Source organism: Pezoporus flaviventris, unplaced genomic scaffold (assembly GCF_033815535.1).
Source record: "Pezoporus flaviventris isolate CSIRO_AGI_PZ_B2104156 unplaced genomic scaffold, CSIRO_AGI_Pfla_v1 ptg000130l, whole genome shotgun sequence".
Taxonomy (NCBI): Eukaryota; Metazoa; Chordata; class Aves; order Psittaciformes; family Psittacidae; genus Pezoporus; species Pezoporus flaviventris.
Window position 1 is genome coordinate 1,820,494 of NW_026892678.1, and position 15,344 is coordinate 1,835,837.

General features: G+C 35.8%; 1 protein-coding gene across 1 annotated transcript in view; it reads right to left on the reverse strand.

Moving 5' to 3' along the window:
* FBXL17 (F-box and leucine rich repeat protein 17) overlaps positions 1-15,344 on the reverse strand; it is a 299,573-nt gene that overhangs the window by 189,330 nt on the left and 94,899 nt on the right. The gene's annotated exons all lie outside the window — the stretch shown is intronic.

Genomic DNA, 15,344 nt, shown 5'->3' on the forward strand with positions numbered 1-15,344 from the left:
TAAATATCTAGACATAGTAAATCCCATATACTATCAGTTTATTCTTTCTCTGGAAAATAAGCAGGAGACTCTAGTTGTATGAGACCTTCTCTCCACTCCCATGTCAACGCACGATAACTGCAATCCTGAGTCAATTAATACCAGCTCTATCAGATTTCACAATTTCATCGAATGTTGTGGGTTTTAATCAAAAAAAGCAATAAACACACACACACCAAAAAAAAAAAAAAAAAAAAAGCACTACACACAGAGGTACGCAGAGTATGGAAAAAGATCATGCTTCATCTAACACTGATTTGGCCTTTCAAGAGGACTTCCGCACAAGTCCTGAAAAGAAACTGACCAAAAATGCACTGCATGGCAAAAATGTTGGCTCAAAACACAACAAATGACAGGCTGCTGAAATAACTCCAACGCCTGCTCTAACCAAAAATACCAAGGTAGGACTGTCCAGAAATCCACAGAGGGCCTGGTAGGCCTTGCAGTCAGTCAGGTGACATACGGGCAAATGCTTCACAAGAAACAGCCGCTGCACAGCCACTCTGTCATGTGTGCTCATTTGAACTACATCCAAATAAAAGAAAAACCAGCTCCTGCTGTCTTTACCTCTGCCTCCTGTTACCTTTCTATGTCTTCTTTCTAAACATGGTGTCCTAGTATTTGCTGTTTTGCCTTCTAGGTACTTTGGACACCTTTGCTGCTCTGATAACCTCCATCACTTTGCTAGAGAATGTATCCCAACGGCAATCCGTCTTTCAGCAGTGTATTTTCTATGTTTGTATCATACATCAACCAAATAAGTCTTTACATTAGAGGCATTAATTGAGAGGTTAAGTCACTTTCTAGATTGCTTTTTTATTAATTTTGATTCAATATTCCAATTTGACATATACAGCTCTATTAGGTGTTGGCAGCATAAGAAAACAACCTGTGGTATAACACAGTGAAAATCTTTCTTTTTGAGGTATGATGACTCAGCTTTTCTCTTAGGGTATTTCCATTAATGTGGATTCACAATTGGATTATTTGGAGGCAAACCTCGATTTTTCATCATGTTCCGACAGTGTAGTAATCTGGTTCTCACGTTTATGTATCTTGAGTTATTTTCATGGAAGACAAGAAATTATTTCAAACATACAAATATTTAATCATAGATTGCTGTATCATTTTATATTCCTCTACAGAACTCTTCACAAAGAAAACCAATACCAACCTTAACCTTGATTGTAACTGTCAGTCTTTAATAGGCGTATTTTCTGTTTTCACTGAATTGGTTCTTGTTTCTGTCAGCTTGCCCTTAACAATCTATCAATTTTGCTGCAACTCTTTAAAATTATTTCCAATTTTATAAAACTTTTAGTGTTCTTCCATTTCCGAACATTTTCCTTTAATTTATTCCTTGCTGATTATTTGAATAATAACAAAATTTGCAGGTAAGATGTTACCATACACTGAGAGTCCTGGACACTTATTTCCTTTTTTTTTTTTTTTGATAGAAAATGGTCTCAATTTCTTGTGCAAAACACATTTTTGGGACATATAACCCTATTTAATACTGTTGTCAGGAATGTACTTATATTTAATTATGCTAATAACTGACCTCTGTTTTGTGTGTGTATTCTGGAGAGGATCAAGAGTGAAATAAAAAGAGTAGGGAAAGAAAAGAAAGTACAATAAAAAGGTGCCATGGTTAAGATACTGCTGTCTTTTTTGGTATGTACTATATCAAAATTACCTTAATTATTTCAGTATTTAACACTCCTAAGTAGCATACTCTTTGCCTAGTCTTATTACCAGTTTGAATAAATTATAATCTAGATACATACTGTAACTCTGTAACCTTTTCAGAGTATGTAAATTTAATATAAAGTTTAAGGAAGACTCAATGTCTAAGCAGGAAAAAAAAAAATAGGCCTTCTAACAATGCAATATAAGGTTATATTTGCATTACAAGCACCACCTTGTTAAATAAAGTAAGAACTGAAATAGAATTTGCTTTGCATTACTGAATGCTAGTCTCTCATTTAGATGGATCTGATGAAACAGTAACTTTTACTGTTAATTTTAAATGAAATTTAATATGTGCATTTTCATATTTGTTCTTAATCAAGAGCTGTAAAGTTGTTTTTCTCTAGTACGGTCTCATTTAGAGAGTACTGCATTACTGGATGTTTGTGGTCATAGAGTTGCCTGCACAATGTTGCATTAATTGTGTGCAAAAGATTGTGTCTAACACAAAAACAAACAGTCACCCCCCCAAAAAATTCCCTACCACCACTAAGGGCAGAAAGAAATAGACTAATTAATTATATATTTCTTTAAAATTTAAAATACTGCATACATCTAATCATGTAATAACACAGAAAGTCTTTGTAAGTTTTATTATTGAATCATTTTTACATACACAATCTGACAGCAGGTAAGGAAGACTGTCTTTAACTATAAGAAGCTAAAATACAGACAGTGACAGTGTCTGTATTAAACTGTAACTCATAAGACTTTTTCCCATTATTATTATGATTGTGATTTTTCCCATTATTCTTATGATTAAGATGAAGCTCTTCCACATCCAAAAATGTAGTCTGCACCACTAAGATCAGAAGGCTGATTGGTGAGAGTTTATCTAAGCTTGATCAGGCACAACGAGATGAAAAAGAAAGAAAAAAAGTCTAATTGCTCCCTAAAGCTGCAGAACACAGCAAACTCATTTTATATTGTCCACCCATATACACCTGATCTTACTAAGTCAGACAGAGGTGGCTACAGCAGCACAACCAATACAGAGATGGTACCGCCACTGCAGGTAACAGGCAGAAGTGCAGAAACAGCATTGCTTGAAGTGGCATTGCTCATTATGCCTGAATATGCTCCTAGGTGATACAACTCTTCCCACAAAGTTTAAAAGAGAAGGAACACATAAAAAAAGGGTCATGTTGTTTATCATACTAGAGTACAGGCCAGAAAGGCAAAATGACTACTAGCCAATCACAAGGAGTTTCACTTGTATCCACACAGTTGCTGTACTTTTTCATGCTTGCTCATTACCTTGTCTCCTATGACTTAAGAGTAACCACACTACGCAAAATCCTTACAGAGTGTTCCCTACAATAGCACTGATACTAAACCTTCCCAACAGGCACAGAATGTACCTAAACCAAAGCATTTGCAATTTTAACAAGTATCCCTATCTCATTTGTTGAAGTTGATGCCGACAACTATAGCAGCTACAAGCTCCAGATTTTGTCCTGTCACCCACAGTGTTTTAACTATGTAAAAACAGAAGGTGCAAACTGCAATGTGGCACATCCATTTCTACTCATTATATTATCCAGGTTTTACTGTACACAAATCTTGGAAACACGGGACAATGAAAGAATGTGCAATTAACAGGCATTACTTAAGTTTATCTTTACTCAGCAGCACCAAGTGCCTGTAATAGAGCAAGTCTGCTGTAATTCCAAGAAAGGTAAGATTTATATATCCAAGTAAATGTGTTATGCACTGATGAGCAGCATAAAATTGACATAATGGTTCTTCAGGGCTATAAACATGTTTTCTTTCATAGTTTAATTGACAATGACTAGATGGACCTTTTCTCTGTAATTGTAACTACAGTAGAGCAATTAGACAAATCATCACCACTACAGTTTTCCACACATATTAACTAACAAGCAAAAGTATGGGATTCTCAATCACCTTTTCATGCTGATATTACAGCAGAACAGCATTTTACACTTACATTCATGAAGGCTGGAATGAAAAAAAAATTTCTTAAATCATATACAATAACAAAAATTGAAAAATATGTAAGAAATACTCTACATCTTATCCCCCAAATACTGTGTCCTCAATGAACACCTGTGTCCTTCACTATTACCATAATAAAAGATTCTTTTCTTGACAATTCACACTTTCACTTATCCTTTGACTCACACTGAGCCCCTGTTTAGTAATAGTAAAATGAGTATCTAGTTTTATATAGACACAATCTAAACCACCTATATATGTCAAAAAGGAATAGTGATTCTTCACAGTCGAATTTTACATCGAACAATTCAGTATTAGAACTGTGTCCTCATTTTTCAGTACTCATTCCTCTCCTCTACAGATACTGTGTGATACCAAAGGTGAGATGGCAAAAAATTAATATATTCCGATCTTTCTGCTACGCATTGATCAAAATACCCATGACTGCTAATGGCAAATTACAGAATATCCTATTTTAGGAAGGGATTACTTCTCCAGGTAGATATGGACAGCTACCAGCACTGTAAATGTGGAAAACCAGTGACATTAATTTCTTATAGAATGTGTGTTATTCGGATTTTAATCCTGTTTTTAAAAATGATGTTATGATGAGCTTGGAAAACCGTATAAATTTTTTAAGACTGAGAACAAGTACATGAAACAGATTTAATGATAAAATATTATTATATTATTAGCTTTAATCTAATATTTTAGAATACTATTTGATCTTGATGTATGACTTTAAAAGTCTTGACACCAGTACATCACTATAATACAAGTACAGCACCAGTAAAACTTCTCCTCCTATGCTCGATCACACGCTCTTTATGAAAGGTTCTGTAGAAAAAAAATCACTTTGAAGTTCCGGAACAAATTCTGCATAACATGCATGTATATACAGACTTAAGTATATGGATGTTATACAGGATTTAATATTTCAGTGCCAAAAAGTATCTTGAAATTTCAGGAAACATTAATATATTACACTAGATGATGGAATCTTTATGGTAAAAATTGTAGGACATCACTTACATAGTGTGAGTAAAAATAGTAGTTTAAATCACATGCAAGTCTCACATTCTGACAATACTTTGTAAGAGTAATTAACATTGTATGTATTTGCTGAACTTCTGCTTCCAAAAGCAGAGGGCATTTTGTGCAACTCTTGTCTCTAAACATTTAGAAGTGCATTGCTATTCAAATGATGCTTTTTAACTTGAATATAGCTGGATTACTTATCTAAACTATACCACCATTGTTTTATAAGACACTGTTAAACTCAGAGCTGTTGCTTATCCAAAGTACATACAAAATTTAATTATTTGCTTTTCCTGTAGCTTTTTTAGGATGTAAATGAACAATATATATGAATCTTCATACAACAATATGACATCGTAACAGAAGTCACTTTGATGCAAATATCTGTTTAATACCACTACTTTCAAGGCATTTGCTGAAAAAGATTAATTGTGATAGGCAACAGGCAGTATACAAAGTGTGTATGCTTCCAAGGCTCTCTCTCCTGATAAAATGGCTAACATAATCTGCAGTCTCAGAAGGAGACGCTTTACTTTGCAACACTTTTATTTTACCCTTTGAACACTCAAAGTATGCAAAAACAAGCTGGAAAAAGAAGTGTGACAAAATAATTTTCTGAAATTAAATTGAAGATCCAGTGATATATTTTACCTGCAAGGTCATTTTTTGAGTCCTTGCCATATATGCATTGGAATGTATACTAAAACAATTACTTCAAACTCATCACCTTAAACCACCAGTGGACTATAGTACAACATTAGTTTTGTTCATCCACTGTCAAACTGTAGCATGCAGGGTCTGGAATTACAGCTTATGATTGCAAGGACAAATTTACTAAGACACAGAGGCCTTCTCATCATTCACAAGCTAGGTAGGGCAGAGGGCTGAAGCATCATCTTGCCAACATGAAGACTGGGCTGGAGATTGTGTTAAATGCTGTACAAACAGGAGATATGGGCTTGGACCAAAATACTAACGATAAAGAAAACAACAAAGACAAATAAAGGGTAATGCCCAAATAAACTGGAAAGGATGATGAGTGGTAAGTGAACTCAAGGACAATTAAGTGAAGCTACTGACAGCACCAGGACAGTTCATGAAGAAAAAGTACCAGAGAGCAAAAATTGCCAACAGACAAAATTAACAAAATAGTATCAGATAATGCCACTGTAAACTGTAACATTCAGAGTGGTGGGGGCTGTCAAATAGCCTTAGATCCATCCCAGTCCTTTCCCACAGATCCTGTCAACTGTAGCCCTCAAACTGTCACTGTCTTATGGTCCACCCAGTAAGCCCACAGCTACTCTGTGATACCGAGACAACAGGGTACATTTTAACAACATGAAATTATTTCCAAATAACATGGTTTAATTTCCAATATAATTCTTGTTTCAAGTATGGTTACTTGTTTGAAAAGGCCTAATTTACTGGGAAAAAGTCCATTGTTCAGCTACATTTTGAATAATGCTTTGTAATCATGCGATTCATCTCTATTACAAAAGACATCTATGCACTAAAAAAAAAACAACAAACCAAAACCAGGAACAAACTAAAAAGGTTATACAGTATGTTATTTACACAAGAGGAAAAAAAATACAGAAATTTAGGATGAACTCAGGAAACTTAAAGGCTAAATTCTGTGTTCATTAGATGTCTAGATGTCTTAACAATCAAATCTGAATTGAAGCCAGTAAAAACTGAATAAACATTAATGTTTTAATAAGCCTGTAAATGAGAGGATAAAGACTAGGGTAAGACCTAGAGAAAAAAAAAAAATATTAACACTTGTTATTATTTCTATCCTGTCAGTTTCCATTTAGGCAGCCAATACAAAAACCACTTCAGGGAGATTTTTTAAAGTCCATCCATCACTTACAGCCACTTGCAGTGCAAAATTATGCATAAGTATTTTCCAAAAAAGGAAAAATCAATGTGAAAACAGCAAATTCCTTTCATTTCTAGAAGGTACATGCTTCATATTTACTGTACGTTACCATGCAGTTTTGTGCATTCATTGTATCGTGTTTGGAACAGTCCTGAGGGAGACCAACCTATCGGTAATTCTTTTAACACACAGACAATAAAACACCATTATATGTTTTGTAATTGGTATGTTAGCAAAAAATGTCTGCAACAGTGAAAATTCAAACCAACTTTTGTACTGCTTTTTAAAAATAATCTAGTTTTCACACTGTTTTGCCTTATTTATTTCCTAACACTCAGAGGTATTCAGATTCATAGATACATTAATAGGTCACCACTTAGATCAGAACTTATCAGGACTTATTTCTGCAAACTTCATTCAGCAAATATTTGTATTGTCTACAGAGCTACATATACTATGTAGGAAAGATATGAATGAAAACAATGTTACAGGCAAAAATAAAATGGTATGTGCTACTGAAAACTTCTGAAATGCTTATTTTACAAACTCGACCTCAGATTTCAAATACTTTAGCAAATTTTTAACTGCCTGCAGTAGAGTGATAAGATTTTTTTTCTCAAAACAAGACAATATTTTACTTAGAAAATGAGATCTGTCAAGCATAGTGACAAAACGTATTTTGGAGTATCAACTATAATCAACCACATTTTTTTAGGTAAGAATGACACAAGAATCTCCTCACAGTTCAAACTTTTTTTGCTAATAGCACATTTAAAACAATTGTTTAGCACTACAGGTAAAGAGATTAGGGAATACAGAAGAGGTTATTCTGATGAGTTGTCTACAGAATACTTCTGTATAACACTCACTCTCTGAAGTGTAATTCATGTAGACTGCCATTCATTAAGCTGCAGAAATTATCATTAAATATTTTGTAAAAATTAGCTGATACAGCAAACAGCATCTATCTAGCCTTGGTTTCCAATTAATGTTTGGAAAAGTAAAATGTTACTAGTAAAGATAGGTTTTAGTTGCATTTCAATTCTCTTCTTTTGAATTCCAAATGCTAATTTTTTAAAAAAAGCATTTTACCCTGGAAGTTTATAGAGTGCTAAAATGAAATGGATTTTTGTGTTTCAATGATGAATTGAGGGTTGAAGGTAACCTGAAATTTCTAAGGTACTATTGCTATTCCACAAAACCAGGAATGTCCATTACAGTCAACTCCAAGCTATAAAAAATACTCTCAATTCTGTCTACTGCCATCAACGAGACCAGAAATATGCAGGAAAACAATCCAAATGGAGATCACTAAGGACAACTATGTTGTTCAGAATGTTTGTGCTCAGTTGTCACAGGGGCATATAATACTATTTTAAATTCCTGCCACAGTTTCACAGGCCAGAAGACTACTAATGGAAGAAAACCTGTGAAAGCATGTTTTACTTTTCCCCTGCTGAAATACTAAAGGATGGCACAAACTTTTTAAACCAAATTCAGCTGGTCAATATTTAATTCATGTCTGAAAGTACAAATGGGACTACAATTTGCATTATAGACAAATGCTTTCTTTAAAGTCTAAATGATTGATTACATTTTTGTTCTATTAACTCAAAGTTTTAAACATTCTTAGAACCCAGAAATTGAATTTACATATATTTCTATGAGAAGAGTCAATGACTAGCTTCACACTATTATAAACTATTTTTAGGGAGTGAGATTATATATCAGTAAACACAAGTAATACACTATTAATCTGATTTTTAACCAAACTATTTAACGATTTTAGTTTTTATGCAGTTTTTGAAATACAGGAGTAACAAAATATCTATCAAATCTATCTCTATCAGGTACCTTAGGAAAGCATTCTCTCCATGTAGCCTACGTATGGCAAAATTTAAAGGATCACTTTAAAAAAAATCACCATCACTGCATACAGTTTTACAGAAAAGGAAAGCACTGAAAACTGTCAGTAAAAAGAAATATATATATATTGTAAACAACAGAGCTATAAAATCTGAAGGTGAGACCTTCTGCTCTATGTACTTTATTCACAGTAGGAAACTACTTTCAGCATCTGGAAAGACTGCACGTATATTTCAATGCCATCTGATGGACCTTGCTTAGTAACATTTGTTACACTGCTCAGCCTAACAAGCGTACTGCTATGCCCTGTTGATGGATAGCTGCCGAGATCAGGATGGAAAAGCGACTTCTACCATACGATGATATCTAGACTTTTCAAGTAAACTTTACCTGAAAGGATTCCAGTAAGGAAGTGTGTATTTAAACCGTTCTTTTTAGTGTGCATTATAAAAGCAGGTATCTTCTCAGTCACAGAAAATACAAAATCAAGTTAGTCAGATCCTAGGTCATTTATCAACATGCTGAAAATATCTGAATCAATGTATTTTGTATTATGTAACAAGAGTAAAATTAACTAAAAACTATAAAAGGCCTTTTGTCCCCTGTTTGTATTGTGAAAATCAGATTTATTTCCGTATTCTTCCAAACCAGTATGCCCTTTTTCTGATAAATCTACTGGGCATTACCTAAAAACTTAGTGGCTCTTTGCACCCTCCCTGCAGGTATTTATCTACATTGATGATAACCCCCCAAGACTTCTCTTCTTCTCTTCTACAGGCTGAACAGTCCTATCTCTCTCAGCATGTCTTCGCTTGAGAGCTGCTCCAGTCTCCTCATCATATTTGTGGCTCTTTGCTGGACTCTCCAGTATGTCCATATTTCTTTTGTGCTCTGGATCCCAAAACCAGACACGTACTCTAGGTGTGGCACAATGCCAGTGAACGCTCTACAGATTATGAAAACGGTTTCCAGTGAAAAAGGCAGGTTATTTTTAATGAGTGGTGAGATTGGAACTCCGAGGCCTGGAAAAACTCTGCCCCTCTGAAAGTCAGCTGTACAACCTAGCTGAGTTGCAGCTCCCTTCTGGCACACAGAGATGAGTATTTACCAGTTTCTTCCTCACTTCAGGAGAATAAAGGCTAGATGCATGGACTGGGGGACATCTCAGTCCCCAGTTCTGAGAATCAGTCGATCATAATCACAGGGTATGCAGAGAAGTTACTGAAACTCCAATCCAAACATAAGTCATTGTTCACCTTTTTTTTTTTCCCGTTTGCGTAACTCACTTGCTCATTGCTTGTATCCTACAGGCATCACCATGATCACCACTTTCTGCTTAAATTACTGCTTACTTTCCTCATTACATTATTACTGCTAATCCCAGAACTACCTAGTCATTCATCCTGTCAACTCAGCTTCGATTTCATTACTGTCTTCCTCTTCAAGCTTACTACAGCTTCTCAAAAGTACATTAATTTTTCATCTCCTTTACAAGCCGGTACTTACTTGTTAATCTTGAATTTCAAAAGCAGAAAATGAACCACATTTAACGTCACAGAAAATTCAGCATATACCAGCCACCTTTGATTTTAACAAGAGAAAAGGGGGGAATCATTGAGTTAACCTGATCAGGATTGAAAGCAATTAGCATATACCCTGTTTTATGATGGCATGATCCCACCAATAACATGGGTCTTAAGCCCACCTCCAGATGAAAAAACAAAAAAAGTAACAACAAAACACCAAAATTGCTGCATTATTTTCAATTTCAGTTTATAACCCATGCATACAGGAATAGCCTAAAGCAAATTTAGAACATGGTTATATGCCTTTCAAATACTATTTAGAATGGGTATACTGATAGACTTTAAGCAACATAGTCAATGCAGTAAACCACTGAGACAGCCACCCTTTCTTCTCTTTTTTTCCCCCAAGTACTGTGTCTATTCTGACTGCATGGTGAATTATAGGTTGCAACCTTAGAATGCACCGTAACTGCAGTTAAGGATTACACCTTCTACTCTAAGCTCTAATAGGCTGGAATTTTTACTTTTCTGTACTACTTCAAATTATAACACTGCAAATATTTTACCTGTACAGAAATGATATATATACAAAACCTTTCCGTTTTCTTGAGGCACTAAGAACTCAGATTTATACCACAGTCATTTCCATGCCTTCAGGGAACATTACACTTTCTTAATTTCTGTAAGGAATGTCAGACAGAAAACAGTCAAGCCACATTTGTGTCAAGTCTGCCATTTTTAATTATTAGCAGTCAACTCTAAGAATTTTCTTCTTTAGCTTGACAAGTGCATACCTATCTTCCAATTTTTTTTTTTTATGCCACAATTCATAAAATTGTTTAGGCTGATGCTAGCCCCTTGCACCAAATTAATAACTAATCACAGGAGATATTTATCATCTCAATTTTTTTTACATGAGAATTGTCAGACTTAATCACCCTCCTCATATATTCACTATTTAGAGAGCTTCATTTATCACACATTTCAGCAGTGTGACAACAGTGGACTATTTTACCACTTCTCAAGTACACAAAGAAAGATAAAAGAGTGGCAAATCACGACAATAGGCTGAAAGTTTTACTCTTTCCAATAACATTGATTTCAACCAGAAAATCATTCCTAAAAACTATTTAATACCATCATAGAAATAGACATAGCAGGCTAAAACATGGACAGTTAAATAGACAGTTACACTGGATTATAGAAAATACATTCTAACCATTTTTACCATTGATTAAACTTTGCAGACATCATGAGAGTGATCTGTTCCAATCAACTGTTATCAAAAAATAATTTCTTCTATAACAATGCCAAAGAAACCGTTCTCAGAAGCCTTTATAAAGCAGGTTCAGGGCTTATAAATGGAAGCTGAAAGGGCTACTACCTCTGCCGAGGATAATGATTTGGGGGATGTACGGAACCATACCCCATATTTTTTTTCAAACCATTTGCAGACTGGACTGTGAAGTAACATAACATTTAAAACAAAGTTACACAGAATGGCAAAAATGTGTGGCCACAGCTAGATTCCACAAGAAATACATCTCACATTCCTGGGCATCTATGATGTCATTCTCATACAGTATTGTGCAATAAGAGGAATTATGAACACCTGTTTTGATAACTCACAGTATGAATCATGCAACTTCACATTTTAAGGATAAAACCTGACCCGCAGAAACCTGTTCTTAGCTATGAAATGAAAACCACTGCACTGAGTGCAGATGCCAATGAGTCTGCAGAGTGGTTGGGGCTGCCCTGTTTGGACACAGCTGAGCTCCTCAGTGAAAGCATCTTTAAAAATGGGAAAATCATTCTAAACCAAACCACACCAAACACGAAGAGGGGAAGGGAATACAAAGAGCATGTGAAACAGCAGTACAAAAACCATGGTCAGGGAAGGTGGAGGTGGAGGCACTTCATTGCACTGGAGCAGACACCTACTCTACAGTGAGTGGAGGAACCCACTCCAGAGTAGACGAGCACTCCTAAAGGAGCTGTGGAGCATTCAGAGCCCGCACAGAGCAGAAGGAACTGTGAGGAGAAAGGAGCAGCAGAGAGGAATCACGGTATACTGACTGTAACACCCCAGCACGCGGTTCCTCCCACAGGAGATAGTTTTCATGTGAGTCATTCTCACAGGCTTCAGCTTGTCAAGATTTCTTCCAGTGTGGGTCCTTTCCACAGGGTACAATCTCTTAGGAACAGTCTGCTCCAGTGTGGGTCTCCCACATGGTCACAAGTCCTGCTAGAATATGTGCCCCAGCATGGGCTCCTCTCCATGGGTTGCAGTTCCTGCCAGGAGCCTGCTCTGGCATGGGCTTTCCATGGGGGTCACGGAATATCCCACTGCTCCAGTGTCGGTTCTTCCATGGGCTGCAGGTAGAATGTTGTCCACCAGGGACCTCCCTGTGCAGCAGGGTCACAGCTGCCTCACCATGGGCTGCACCACAGCCACAGGGGAATCTGCTCTGGTGCTTGGAGCATCTCCACCCCTCCTGCACTGACCTGGATGTTTGTTTTCTCTCACGTATTCTCACTCCTCCCCAGGATTCTCTTAACAGAGGTTTTTACCTTTCTTAAATACATTATCACATGAGTGATTCACTCAGCTTTGGCCAGTGGTGGGGCCGTTTTGGAGCCAACTGGAACTGGCTCTATCAGATAAGGTGGAAGCTTTTGGCATCTTCTCACACAAGCCACCCCTGCAAAACACTGCCATATAAATTCAGTACAAGATCCCAAGCTGGAGCAAAGAAGCGTGAGGATGGAGTAGCAAAGGTGAAGTCTTATGAACTCGCCACAACCCTTGCTCTCCACTGCCCTGTGCTGCTTCAGGGGGAGGAAATAAACTAATTGGGAATGAAGGATTAAAGCTGAGACTGGACAAAGGGGAGGGCGAGGGAAGGTGGTTTGGTTTTGCCCTTTTTTCCCCACTGACTATTCTACTATATTTTTAATTGGCAATAAATTAATCTTCCCTAAGTCAAGTCTGGTTTGCCCATTACACTAACTGGTGAGTGACCTCCCTGTCTTTATATCAACCTATGGTGCTTTCCACCTGATTTTCTCCTCCTGTCCTGCTGGGTGAGGGGACTGACAGAGCAGCTGGATGGGCATCAGGCAGCTAAGCCAACATTAACTCACCACTCTGGACTAATCACAAAGGATTATTTTTTTGTAATCACTTAAAAAGAAAAAAGACACAGAATTTTAAGGAGATCATTTACCGAAGCATGCTGATTCTCTCTCTCCAAGTTCTATGCTTTATTTTGAAATGTAAAAGCCAGCCTTGATTCATTTTACAAAACACATCTGCAGGGTGAAGCAAATTATTTTATAAATTTAATTAAAAACTATGATATTCAAAAGCGTGTAATTTTAAAAGTAAAATTAATTTGTGTTACATTATATAGCTTTTTATGCAGTTCAGGTTTCTAATGCAGCTGACTAAATAGCTGATAAATATGCAGAGAACTCAAAGGAGATCATCTTTCAGATAACACTGAAAAGATGAAATTAAATTAGAATTAAGAAATGCTAGTATTCACCTAGAACGATTCATAACAAATACTGCATAAAAGTACAGTTACTTTTCTGGAAGGCTCTACTATATCCCCAAGTCCAGATTATAAAAAATGACAGGAATAAGAACCACTGCTCCTGAAGCACATTTCCACCTCAGTCAGATCAAAGGTGATAAATACCAAGATGCTGTATTAGCATTTGTAGTCACCATACATAAAACAAACATCTGCCTCTGCAAAATTACAGAAGCATGGTGACAGTTATATATTTTTTAGCAGTAATTTGATTAAAATAATTTTCAGCCTTAAAATACAGAGATTTATAGTGCCAGGAAAAGAAGATTAATTTGATTATCTTTCTTGAAAATGATTTTAGCATTCACTAATCCTGCATGTTATAAAAAACATACTGTAAGAGCTGAGCTACTATTTTGATGCTCATGTCTGCTGGTGAAATGCTGGGGCATTCACATACACCAGCAGCTCTGAGACTAAACACAATGAGCTAATCACCCACTGAGATCATCTTCAGCACTGTGTCCTCTACCCAAAACACATCCAGGCCTTAGCAGCTGCTCCCAAGGCTGATTACATGGGTTCATGTGAACTCATGGTAGGCAGTCAACACACATCATTTAAATACTTTTCTAACTTATGGAAGGCCACATTAACAATTTACTCTGCTAACTAACAATGCAGAACTACCTGCATTGACAGAATAAGATTTGACAAATGCATCAGTTATTTTCTAAAATCTTTGTTCGCTTTTATCTAGAGCTAATTTGAATAATTAAGCTTAAATTTGTAGTCAAGTTTTACATGTTGGAAAAGTACTGACAGATACGACCAGAAATAAACACAAAATCGAAAAAACTACAGAGACAAAAGTCAACAATCTAATAGTCAGATATAACATCAGGTCATCTGTAATTGCTGGAAAAGGTTTCATTTTCTTGTTAAGCTTCATAATTCTAACTATATTCAACATGAAGTTTTACAGTTATATGAATATAATGAAAATGTATACTTTTTATTCTAGTAATTCTAGTAAAGTAATTTCAAGAACTGTTTGACATCAGTTTGGATCACATGTCATAGACTACCCTGCTCAAAATGTTCAGGCACAAAGGTATAACATTTCTAAGTGCTTTAATTAAAACCTGAAAAGTGATTGTCTTTTAAATTTATATTCTTCTTACTATTTCTTCTAACTCGCTTAAAGTTTTCCATTATAGTACCCTGATTCTGAATATGAAAATATGTATATGTCTCTACAGACAGAGAGATATGAGGCAACTAAATGCTTTTATAACCACAGTGATGTTCAGGTAAGGGTCTGGCCTAAACTTACAAAACCAAAAAACCAGTCTTAAGGCTAAACAGACCTATAGTCAAAGTTCAGTGGTACTTCCTATTTAACAAATTTCAATTTTAGTATTTCTAGAACATTACACTTTCACCAAAGTTTAAGCTCATCTGCACTTCAGAACATCCTTAAAAGACTTCAGAAAACTTTGAAGGAGAGTGTGTTAAAAAGAAATCTGTAACCATAAGGAAGAAGTAAAATTGCCAAAACAGTCTATTTCTTTTTGTTTAAGGAACAAGTTATAATAAACCAACCTGTTAAACATAATTAAAAATGTTCTTTCCTGTATACCCTGAGGTAGTGGCTTTGCTCAATTTTCTCATTTTAAAAGGAAACTTCTGCTTCTTCATTCTCAATATTTTTCATTTTTCATCTATATAACTATACAG